The 12,843-nt window shown below is 40.2% G+C and overlaps 1 long non-coding RNA gene across 1 annotated transcript in view; it reads right to left on the bottom strand.

Moving 5' to 3' along the window:
* LOC134357683 (uncharacterized) overlaps positions 1 to 12,843 on the bottom strand; it is a 71,254-nt gene that overhangs the window by 31,482 nt on the left and 26,929 nt on the right. The gene's annotated exons all lie outside the window — the stretch shown is intronic.

Here is a 12,843-nt window from a genome sequence, read left to right as displayed (position 1 = left end):
TCCCTGATCCTTCTCAGCAAAAAGAAACTACACAAGAAGACAAGCCAGAAGGTATTCTTTAGAGAAAGGTAATCAGGCATCGCCAAGCACTGCAGCAAAGTTAGTAGATCAAATGGAATAGATAGGGAGCTTCAGCATCCTGTAAGTGAACGATCTGTAATAAGCAGCATGAATTAGATGTAGTACCACTACCCACTTGTTGTACGGGTACAGGTGAGTAGGGTTAGCAAGGACCCCACAGAGAATGATGTCTTGTAATGTCCGTTTCGAACTTCACTGACTGGAAAATTGATCTGGAACCCAACGACCTCAGTCTTGAAAAGGTGATTTTCATGACTGAGTGCTGCAAGTTAGTGGGGTAAGCCCACTAACCTAAAACTTTGACAAACTTCCATGACTGGTTCCATCAGGGTTTTGGTATGGAAACACCGAAGCCCAGGAACAAAGTCTACAGAAAGTGAGTGGATACAGCCCAGTCCATCATAGGCTAAGCCCTCCCCACCACTGAGGACATTTACAAGGAGCACAAGAAAGCAGCATCCATCATCAAGGGCCCCCCACCATCTAGACCGTGTTCTCTTGTCGCTTCTACCATTGGGTAGGGAGGTATAAGAGCCTTAGATTCCATACCACCAGGTTCAGAAACAGTTATTACCCTTCAGCCACTGGGCTCCTGAACCAGTTCAGATAATATCGCTCACCTCAACAGTGAATAGATTTCACAACCTTCAGGCAACACACATAAAATGCTGGAGGAACTCAGTCGGCCAGGTAGCATCCATGGAAAAGAGCAAACAGTCAATGCCGCAGGCCGAGACCCTTCATCAGGACTGCACTTTCAGCAAATCGACAATTCATGTTTTCAGTACAAATGTAATTTTACATCTGCACAATTTGTCATCTTTTGCACATTGGTTGTTTGCCAATCTTTATTTATGTATATCTTTAAATAAATTTTACTGTGTTCTTTATTTTCCTATAAACACCTGCAAGAAAATTAATCTCAAGGTCGCATATGATGACATACACAGTATGTACTTTGATAAAGAATTCATTTTGACTTTGATTATATGAGGTAGGAGAAGATGGTGAGCATCAAGTCTTAAACCTGCTAATCTAGTCTGGAACGTACAGTCACCTCTGATAACACTGTGGCCAGATGTTTTTTTTGCCACATTGCCAAATTGCTGCACAATGAACTCTACTTGGAGGAGGCAGTGTAGAAAGTGGATAAAATGGTGAATCACATGAGCAGGTAATTTCAAGGCATAAACCAACTCCTGCAGTCTGCCCTTCTTCAGTTCACCAGGGCCCTGACTCCAGTACTAGGGAACAAGCAAGCCTCACCCACAGTATGAATGGCAATGTGAATACCCCATCAGTTTAAGCCTAGAAATAGTACCATAGTGGTGGGTATGGTAGCATAATGGTTAAAGGTTGCAGGACTGCATCCAAAAACGTGGATCATTGATCCAGAGACTTTAAATCCCATCCTAGCAGCTGCGGAATTTAAATTAAACTAAACAAGCCAATCTGGAATTGAAAACCTAATATCTGCAATAGTTCCCATGAAACTACCGGTTAGTCATAAAAAATAGATCCAGTTCATTCAAGGAAGCCTCTACAGTTCAGGAAGAGTGAGGAATAGACAGTGAATGCTGGCATTGCCTGCAGGATCGAATAAACAAATAATTTTAAAAAATATAAAAAATACCAAATTTTCTAAGTGTACCAAGGCAAGTTTTCTGAAAACTAGTCAAGTCAGACTGGCCTGGGGCACTGGAGAAGCTGTATTCTACAGCTGTGCCCTTATTGCTTGTGGCCCAAATATTGTCTACGGTAACCTAATTCATCTAAAGAGCTAAACAAAAGGAATTCCAATGAAATTGGCTAAAATTAAGTGAATGAAAGATCCAGTGATGATATTACTCCTTTTCTGTACTACTCCTAGTTTACTGCTGAAAAAGTACATGAGTAATTTAGATAATTTGCTATTTTCTGCAATGGCCCATTTTGGATACTTTAGATCGCTGCAACAGATTTTCTATTAAGAAATGAAAACAGCAAGTGACAAAGCATCCAATCTAATTCAATAAAGGAGTAGAAAATGTTTTTGATTGGTATCAGTTCACCATCAGTTTTGTTTGATTATTAGATTACCAGATTATTTTCATTGGTTTGTTGATAAATGATCCCTGGAACTACAGGTAAACCAGGGAACAATGTATATTAATTGAGATTACAAATAAGTTTGCTGTTCCTCTGCATCAGAACTTAGCACATTGCTACTCCATAGACAGTTTATTTTTTATTTTTATTTATTGATACAGTGCAGAATAAGGCTCTCCCAGCCCTTTGAGCCGTGCCACCCATCGAATCCCCGATACAAAGGACAATTTACAAAGCCCAATTAGCCCACCAACCGGTACTTCTTTGGACTGTGGGAGGAAACCGGAGCACCCAGAGGAATCCCACTCACTCACGGGGAAAACGTACAAATTCCTTACAGAGAGCGGCAGGAACTAAACCCGGGTCGCAGGTACTGTAAAGCGTTGTGCTAACTAGAATGCTACCATGCCACCCTAATTTATTTTCACCGAGTTTCAGATTTTGTTTTCAGGATATCACTGAAGGGTGATATTGTAAAGCACCGGAAAGAAGAAGTTAAAGTCTCAAATTAACCTGCACTTAACTCGAATTGGTGTGAAATGGAGGCAAACTTTGCACTCTTAAATATTCAGCCAACACCAACCAAATGTTTTATTGATTTAGCACATAAACACAGAGGCTGATTATACTGGTTACTGGCATGAGTCAAAGCGAGCTGGGAATGATTGAAGTCACATCTGTACCTCTTGAAATGGAGATGTTCATGGAAGAACAAACACGAAATGCTGGAGGAACTCAGCAGGCCAGGCAGCATCCTGGAAGGGAATAAACAGTTGGCGCTTGTTTGTTATAAACAGTTACTGCAAAGAACAGGCACCCTGAATTTTGGACACCTTGATCAATGGAGAGAACACATCTACAAGGAACGTTGCCGGAAGAAAGCAGCATCTCTTATCAAGGACCCCCACCATCCAGGCCATGTTGTTTTCTCAAACACAAGACAATCTGCAGACGCCGGAAATCCAAAGCAACACACACAAAATGCTGGAAGTACTCAGCAAGTCAGGCAGCATTTTGCATGCTGTATTCTTGTTGCTTCCATCATGAAGGAGACACAGGAGCCTTAGATTCCACACAACCAGGTTCAGGAACAGTTATTATCTTTCAACCATCGGGCTCTTGAACCAGTGTGGATAACTTCACTCTCAACTCTGAACTGATTCCACAAACTATGACTCACTTTCTACAACTTATGTTCTCAGGATTATTTATTTATTCATTATTATCATTTTTTGTATTTGCACAGTTTATCTTAGCTTACATAGGTTGTTTGTGTGTATGTTTTCATTGATTCTATTGCAATTCTTTGTTTTTACTGTAAATGCCTTCAAAATATGAATCTCAGATTTGCATATGGTGACATATGCGTGCTTTAATAATAAATTTACTTTGTACTTTGAACTTTGAACTGGTCAACAACTGCACCACAACATTTAGGCCCCGCTTGATTCTCTCCATTTCCATCAATCACAGACATCCCACCTCTCTCGGAAGTTCTGGGAGTCTCCTGCATATTAATAGTGGCTCCCTGATGCCCGCAAATTATATACAATATCACGGAAATCAATTTTTTTGAGAGCGAGTGAGTGAGAGAAAGCAAGAGAGAGCGCGAGAGCGACCACGAGAGAGAGAGCGAGAGCAAGCAAGCAAGCGAGAGCACACCATGGCAGAGTGTTCCAAAGACAATATAAAACGTATGTCACCCCAGACTACACTAAAGTGTACCCCTGCCTAATAGGGGTCAAAAATAATGACAGTGTTGCTCGCTGCACTGTTTGCAACAGTGACTTTTCTATTGCCCATGGTGGGTTAAAATGTAAAAGACGTGTTGAGGTGAGTTTAACAGGTGTCATTCGTTCATTAGCATAGCTAACGTTATTTAAACGAGCTGGCTAGCTGCCTAGGAGCTACTCTATTGCAGACATCCCACCTCTCCCGGAAGTCTCCCGCAAATTGATGGTTCTACCTCCCTGAAATGAGTTTTTGCAGGGTGGGATGTCTGCAATCACCTATCACCAATATATTATCCATCAGTGCCCTTCACAGAATTCCAGCGCAACACCAAGTTTCAAAATCACATCTGATTGTTTTCATAAGCTGCCAGCCAGTCAACTGCGACAGCCACATCACCTAAAAACATGACAGGGAAATTGTCTGAACACATCTCTTTCCCTTGCAAGAGGCACAAACAATCAGGATCCAATGACTGACTGCCCTGGAAACACGGCCCAGAGGACAGGGCTGACACAGTTGAAGACGAATGCATGTTGATGACTGATCAGACATCTCATATCACATAAAAAGATGCACCTTTTAGGTGCCACCCTCCCAACATCATCGTGTAACTTTCTTCATCCAGATACAGAAATTCCTTCCTTCCAGGGAGTCTGCAGAAGGACTTGGACAAATTAGGAGAATGGGCAAAGAAATGGCACATGGAATACAATGTAAGGTGGTGTATAGATCTGCACTTTGGTAGGAGGACTAAAGGCATAGACTATTTTCTAAATGGGGAGAAAAGCCCTCCGGTGAAAAATGATATTGTACCCGTTAAATAGGGGCCGTGGACAATTCTGATTTGATGGAGAGGGACGTGAAAGCACAGAGGAACATCTGGAGAAATTTCTGAAACGCTCATTCGCTGCTGTCGTTACTGCACGGTTGGGAATCTTTCGGAGGGAAGGCCTCAAAATCCCCGGCTTTGCCTGCTGTTGGCGACCAAGATTGAGGTCGAATCGTTCGGACAGAGATGGCGCTCGGTACTCAGTGTTGGAGAGCTGATTCGGAGGCTCAAAGTTTTCGGATGACTCAGAGACGGATTGGGGTCGGGCATGGCAGGGAGAGTTTCCTTCTCCCGTCTGCCTGAGATGTGGGACATTTGAGAGACTTTGAACTTTTACTGTGCTCATGGACTTCTTCATCAAGTTATGGTATTGTCGCACTGTTGTAACTATATGTTATAATTATGTGGTTTTGTCAACTTTTTCAGTCTTGGTCTGTCCTGTGTTTTATGATATCACACCGGAGGAAATATTGTATCATTTCTTAATGCATGCATTACTAAATGACAATAAAAGAGGACTGCGTGTCTTCATAATCTAAAAATTCAGGAGTTAGAGATGGAAAGGGCACTATACAAGTCCTTGTGCAGGATTCCCTAAAGCTTAACTAGCAGGTTGAGCTGATGGTAAGGAAGGCAAATTGCGTGCGTGTGTGTGTGTGTGAGAGAGAGAGAGAGAGAGAGAGAGAGCGCGCGCGCGAGCGAGCGAGAGAGAGAAAAGCACAGCAGTGTCTAATACCAATATTAGAGGTAGGTGCTTCACACAGAGAGTAGTAAATTCCTGGAATGCACTGCCAAGGATGATGGTAGAGGCTGGTGTATTCAGGATATTTACAATACTCCTGGGCAGGCACAAGGACAGAAGGAAAATGGACCCTTACGGGCTACGTAGGAGGAAAAGGTCAGATTGATCACGGAGCAGGTTGAAAGGTTGGCACAATATCTTGGGCCGAATGGCCCATACTGTGCTGTACTGTTCTATATTTCATGCTCCACTTGGTCCATTTGCTCGAAAATATGCATGCAGTGGCAGGAAACAAGGAGAAATTCAGCCTAACTTTGCATTTGGCTTTGCAAATATTTTTAATATTTTCAACTGACTGATATCCACAGGGTAATATGAACTGTGCATGTTCTTATAGTGAGACACCCAATCACATTTCATCATAGGATCATTTCAGTGATTGTAAGCCTCTCTAGAACTTTTGATTCTTCCTGGAGGAAACAAAGTTCTAGAGGGGTTTAGATCACTGAAATATATTTACATAAATATATGTCAATATAGTTATATATATTTACTTTATAGTCGCCAAACGATTGATACTAGAATGTACAATCATCACAGAGATATTTGAATCTGCGCTTCCCGCTCCCTGGATTACAAATCGATAGTAAATATTAAAAAATTTAAATTATAAATCATAAATAGAAAGTAGGAAATGGAAAGTAAGGTAGTGCAAAAAAATGAGAGGCAGGTCCAGATATTTGGAGGGTACGGCCCAGATCCAGGTCAGGATCCGTTCAGCAGTCTTATCACAGTTGGAAAGAAGCTGTTCCCAAATCTGGCCGTACGAGTCTTCAAGCTCCTGAGCCTTCTCCCGGAGGGAAGAGGGATGAAAAGTGTGTTGGCTGGGTGGGCCGTGTCCTTGATTATCCTGGCAGCACTGCTCCGACAGCGTGCAGTGTAAAGCGAGTCCAAGAGCGGAAGGTTTGTGTGATGTGCTGCACCATGTTCACAATCTTCTGCAGCTTCTTTCAGCACTGTGCAGAAATATTAGGCACACTAGATTGTTTATATGGTTTCAGATGGTATGGCCTCCACAGAGCCCTGATCTCAACATCATCGAGGCTGCCTGGGATTACCTGGAGCAAGTGAGACAGCCAAAGTCTGCAGAAAAACTGTGGCAAGTTCTCCAAGATGTTCGGAACTATCTACCAGCTGATTTTTTTATAAACTGCATGGCAGTGTATCCGAGAGATTTGATGCAGTTTTAAAGGCAAAGTGCGGTCATACAGAATATTGATTTGATTTATTTTTTTAATATCTACTGCTTTTTATAGCAAATTTTTTGATATTTAGAAACCATTATTTCATTACTTTTGAAAGCACCTTCACTTTACAGAATTTTCCTATATGAGCCCAAGACTTTTGCTCAGTACTGTATATATAATTTATATAAATATATTTATGCACCTTTCACTGTCCGATGTGAGAAGCCTAATTAGATATGGGCGTACTATCATCTTTAATTTACTTATTTGTTCCAGGTTTTCGTGTACACCAGTATCAAGTATCATCTTTCATACTTGTCCATCAATAGTGCATTTTGTTTGCTGAAAGATGCAATGAAGCTCGTCTCATAGCATCAAAGACCCATGTTTAGTTCTGACCTCGGGTGATACCTGTGTGAAGCTTGCGCATTCTCCCTGTGATTGTCTGCGTTTCCTCAGAGTGTTCCCACATTCCACAAATACGCAGGTTGAAAGACTAATAAATTGCCCTGTATATAGATGAGTGTTACAATCTGGAGGGTGGGGAAGTTGATAAGTATGTAAGGAGATTAGAAATTGGGATCAGTATAAATAGATTGTTGATGGTCGACATGGAATTGATGGACTGAAGGGTCTGTCCTGTTCTTAAGTCTCTATGACTCTCTAATGAGTTATTTTGAACTTTTAGTGAAAGCGGAGTTTGTTTAGAGGTGTTGAACAAGGGTGGTGTGAATGTGGAATGGAAGTGGTGAACACAGGGTCGATTGCAACTTTGAAGGGAAATTTGGATAAGTACATGATGGGAGAGGTGTGAAGGACTAAGGCCCAGATGCAGGTTGATTGGACTGGGCAGAATAGTGCTGCATGGACTAGATGGGCTGAAGGGCCAGTTTCTGTCTTGTAGTGCTCTATGACTCTATTACTATAACAGAATCATCAGGGGCAAGTATAGTTGTGTAAATAGACCATAAGATATAAGAGCAGAATTAGGCTATTTGGCCCATCAAGTCTGCTCAGCCATTTCATCATGACAGATCCATTTTCCCTCTCAGCCCCCGTTTTTTGCCTTCTCCCCTTATCCCTTTATGTCCTGACTAATCAAGAATCTTTCAACCTCTTCCTTAATTATACCTAATGACTTGGCCTCCACTGCCACACAGATTCACCATTCTCTGGTGAAAGAAATTCCTCCTCTTCTCTGCTCTAAATGGATGTCCCTCTATTCTGAGGCTGTGTCCTCTGGTCTTAGACACTCCCACCATAAGAAACATCCTCCCCAACTCCAGTCTTGGTTTCAAAGAGATCCTTCTGAATTCCAGTGACTAGAGGCCCAGAGCCATCAAGCACTCCTCAAATGACAGGCCTTTCAATCCCAGAATCATTTCCATAAACCTCCTTTGAACCCTCTTCAAAGTCAGCTCATCCTTTCTTCGATAAGGGGCCCACAACTGCTCACTCTATACGTATATACAGTAAATGCAAAAAAAGACAAAACCATTCATTTTCATAAATGAATGCAGAGAAAATGTTCCCCTTTGCCTCAAGATTTAACCAAATAATTTTATTTTGCTGTACATTTTAAGATCTAATGAAACTTACCCAGTTAACAAATTGTTAACATCTGAACCTTAAAAGAGATTCATTGCAAGCAAGAGAAAAATATTATTCTACATAATTCTTAAGTTTCTAAAGCAACTGGGCTTCCATCCAAAGGGTGAATTCGGATATCCTAAACAGTTCTGCAAATAGAAAAAGTTCAATATTGTCCCATTTCTTCAGACAATTCAACTCTGTATTGAGGCTGGCTGATAGTCACAAACATGAGTTATGTGTCCTTTCATATCACTTTACTAGACTATAATTCAGTGTACTTTCAGACTGCATTTCAAAATGCAAAAGTATAAGTGCAGAGAATTCTTTGGCTTCGTTTCAGACTTAAGAAATTATGAAATGCTCACGTGATCACACTGTATCTCAATTTATGAAATCTCCACATCTATCTGTGCCTCTAGTAAATGTGAAATACATTGAATACAAGGTCACCTGAATATTTAATAGGCATATTTTGACTATTTAAGATTTTCATGGATTATTTGAGTGCTTTTTAGCTTGAAGGATTACCTGTTACATTTTCATTTAAAAAAAAATCAATTTAGAAAGTTGTCTAAAAGAAGCACCTGTAGCTTTTATCTGGGCTCTGAGGTAAGATCATTGGAACTTAATATGTGCTTGTGTCACAACATATTTGACATGATTGGAGAAATAGTTAATCCATTTTGCAGCCCAAGCAAATAACATACAGTATGTTGAAACAAAGCAGAAAAGAGATCTAAAAGCAAAGAGGGAAAGAATACTTGCTCTTTATAAAGACAGCAGCCTTTTAGGTCAGAATTGGTGATTTACATCTCCTGTAAGCATGTGTAGAATGTAATTAGCCTCATAAATTTCATGTATAGAGAATTCCACATTTGTTATTGTAGCGTCAGGGTTAGTGATTCTTAAATATATTTCATGTGGCATTCTCACTGGGAGGCCCTTTGGAATCTATATTTTCTACCAAATGTTAGTTTATTTCATTTGGGCTAAGATTGTTTCGAGGTTTTTCCCATCACTACTCTGGTCAGAAATGAATGGAGGTTTTCTGCAAGATTGATATTCATAGATCCCTCCAAAAGGAAGGAAGAAGTGGTGTTTCCACGGTTTTTTTTAGCACTGTCTTTGGAAATAGAAGGTGGATCTTTTTGAAATCCTGAGGAGTAGCATGAAGTGCTGAGAAAATCCGGCTTTGAGGCGGGTAGAAATATAGAAATTTCATCGGACAATCAAATTAAGATAATGCTTTAGGATCTGATTTGTTGCGGGCAGTCCAAATCAAACAAATTACACATTGTCTCTTCATGCTCTGTTATTTTCAACATTAACCATACTTCATGTCCAGTTGTTGTTAGGAACATACAGATAATGACAAACAGACAGAGACACTTTGGCCCATCTAGGACAGGGGTTGCCAACCTGGCATCCAAGGACCCATTGGTTAATGGTAGGGGCTCATGGCATCAAAATGTTTGGGAACTGCTGATTTAGGATGTCCCACAAAGCTATCATGGTCAAGTACAGCTTCTATCCCACTGTTATAAGATTCTTGAATGGACCTGTCATACAATAACGAAGACCTCTTGAATTTGCAGTCTACCTCATCACAGCCCTTGCATTCTATTTGTCTACCTACACAGCACTCTCTCTGTTACTATAGCACTGTACTGTCTTTTTTGGTATTACCTCAATGTACTTATGCATCTACCTGGATAGCATGCAAAGGGAAGCTTTTCACTGTATCTTGGGATACGTGACATTAATAAACCAATTACCTGTGTGAGGGAAAAACAGAGCTATAGGGTAAGGAATCCACCGACTTTTCTGAGGTGATTAAAACTATTCCTCTATTTTCAGTTGCAAATAACACTTCCCAAAGTCAGTTGTATACTGACTCTGTACTGGCTGAGTTCCGGGCAACATGAAGTTTGGACATAAATGAAATTTATATTGAAACAACTTCTCTCATCTCTTCTGGCAATTGAAATGCCGCATCAGGATAAATATCTTAAATATTCATGTTCTGGTGTTCTAAAGTTGAATGCAATTTTACAACATTTTTCGAATTTGACTCAAATGGATTGCTTCAAAACATTTTAAAAATCTAGTGCAGGGAGACCAGGTTAAAATCTTTGTTATTCTGTGCAGATAGTTACAATCATTCTTACGTGTTTAAGGAGGCCTGTTTTGTTGAGGTGGTGGAACACTGTGTTCTGCTTTTTTAGATGAAATAGATGTTATTTCCTATCATTCCTGTGATCTAGGATAACAGCTTAGCCTTTTCACTGCTGCTGCTTATTCAGTGGGAATCACATAAACTAGACTTGCAACCATCACAATAGTCTCACCTTATGTCAGTTAACTTCAAGAACAGGGGTTCCCAGCCTCTTTTTATGCCATGGACCCATACCATTCACCGAGGGGTCCATAGGCCGCAGGTTGGGAGCCCCTGTTCTAGAAAATGTCAGATTAATTTATTTATCATGTACATCAAAATATCCAGTGAAATACACCATTTGCATTAATGACCAACACAACCTGAGGATGTGCTAGAGACAGCCTGCAAGTGTTTCCATTTACATTCCTGGGCAGCGCAGTACACCCACAATGTTCCACAGAGCAGCAGCAACAAGATATCACCAGCAAAGCAAAAACACAAGAGCTTCTGCAGATGCTGGAAATCTTGCGCAACATGCACAAAACCGTGGAGGAACTCAGCAGGTCAGGCGGCATCTGTCTATGGAGAGGAACGAACGGCTGACGTTTCTGGCTTTGTCGGGACATTAGACAGCAAAAGACACCCTTCCCCACCCCATCGAGTCACTCACACTGACAGTCCTCCACTGTCAGGACAGGCCAGGTCTTCAGCCTCCACTGGACTTGCAGACTCATTTCTGAATCGGAATCAGAATTAGGCCACAAGGGACATCAGAATTGATGTCCCTTGTAAGATACTACAAAGATCCTTAGGTAAAAAGAATCAGTCATATCAATCAGGAGCCCAAAGACCCAAAATCAACATATTAGGAACAGCTTCTTCCACTCTGCCATCAGATTTCTGAACCGCCCATGAACCCGTGACCACTACTTCGCTCTTACTCTTTTGCAATATTTATTTATTTAATCATTTATAGCAATTTTATGCCTTGCACTGTACTACTGCCACAAAATAAACAAATTTCACAACACACGTTCCTGATGATAAACCTGATTCTGATTGATCTTCGACTGTTATTGCCAGCACAAATCATTCTCACTAACAGCGAAAAATATGATCAGGAAATACATATTGAAAGATAATATTACATAAATCAGCATCTGATACGGCCCCTTTTATTTCACGCTGAGGCCAAGCAGTTCCCACTGGAAAATATACACCAATACATTTTAGGTTCAAGAACTTTGGTTGAAAAAACACACCAGTACAATTTTTAGCAAATAAGGAATAAAATACAAAGCAGCTTATTCATTGCATATGGATGAGAAGGTGCAGCCAACTCTCAGCGTGAAGTATGGGAACATTGTGCATCCATTCATTATAGTGTATGTAAAGGTACTTAAGAAGTTTGGCAGAAACTTACTGTACATTAGGAAGTTGTCTTGACATGCTGAAGGATTAAGGTACTCTATTTCTATTTTTCCAAACCCTCTAATTCAGATGATACTATCAAAAAATTTGCCTTTATCCTTGCATTTAAGTTAATGATGTAAGCTTGATGGTTTATTGTTTATTTCCCTTCTGCTATCCAATTTCTGAATGGACATTGAACCCATGAACACAACCTCAATACCCTTTGAAATTTTTTTTGCACTCACTACTTTTAATTTAACTACTTTTTATATATATATACACACACACGCACACACCCACTTACTGTAATTCAGCTTTTTTCTGTTTATCATGTATAGCCACAAAGTCAACAAATTTCATGACGTATGCCAGTGATATTAAACCTGATTCTGCTTAACTCAGGGTTGCTAACCATTTTTAAGCCAATGAGCCTTACCATTAACTGAAGCGTCTGTGGGCCCCAGGTTGGGAACCCCTGATTTAATTAATTAAATTATATTGTTCTTGATTGATTATATTAAGGACTCCCATCACCCAGGACATGTTCTCTTCTCATTGCTACCATCAAGGAGCCTGAAGACATAAACTCAACAATTTAGGAACAGCTTCTTTCCCTCCACCATCAGACTTCTGAATGGACAATGAACCAACCCATGAACACTGCCTCACTATTTTTATTTGTTCTCTTTTTACACTATTTATTAAATTTATTATATATACATATTTCTTATTGTAATTTATAGTTTTTTTAAATTTTGCAAAGCAATTTTAAGCCTTGCATTGTACTGCTGCCACAAGACAACACATTTCATGACATATGCCAATGATATTAAACCTGATTCTGATTTTGAATCTGATAAGTCTATGAAAGTCTTCAGATTAATTAAATAAGCCTTGATTGTTTATTGTTAATTTTTTTCAATGCCACAAAAGCATGATGCAGTCTGGCGGCCAACCA

Source organism: Mobula hypostoma, chromosome 17 (assembly GCF_963921235.1).
Source record: "Mobula hypostoma chromosome 17, sMobHyp1.1, whole genome shotgun sequence".
Taxonomy (NCBI): domain Eukaryota; kingdom Metazoa; phylum Chordata; class Chondrichthyes; order Myliobatiformes; family Myliobatidae; genus Mobula; species Mobula hypostoma.
Note: the sequence above shows the minus strand (reverse complement) of the source record. Positions and strands in the feature narration are given on the sequence as shown.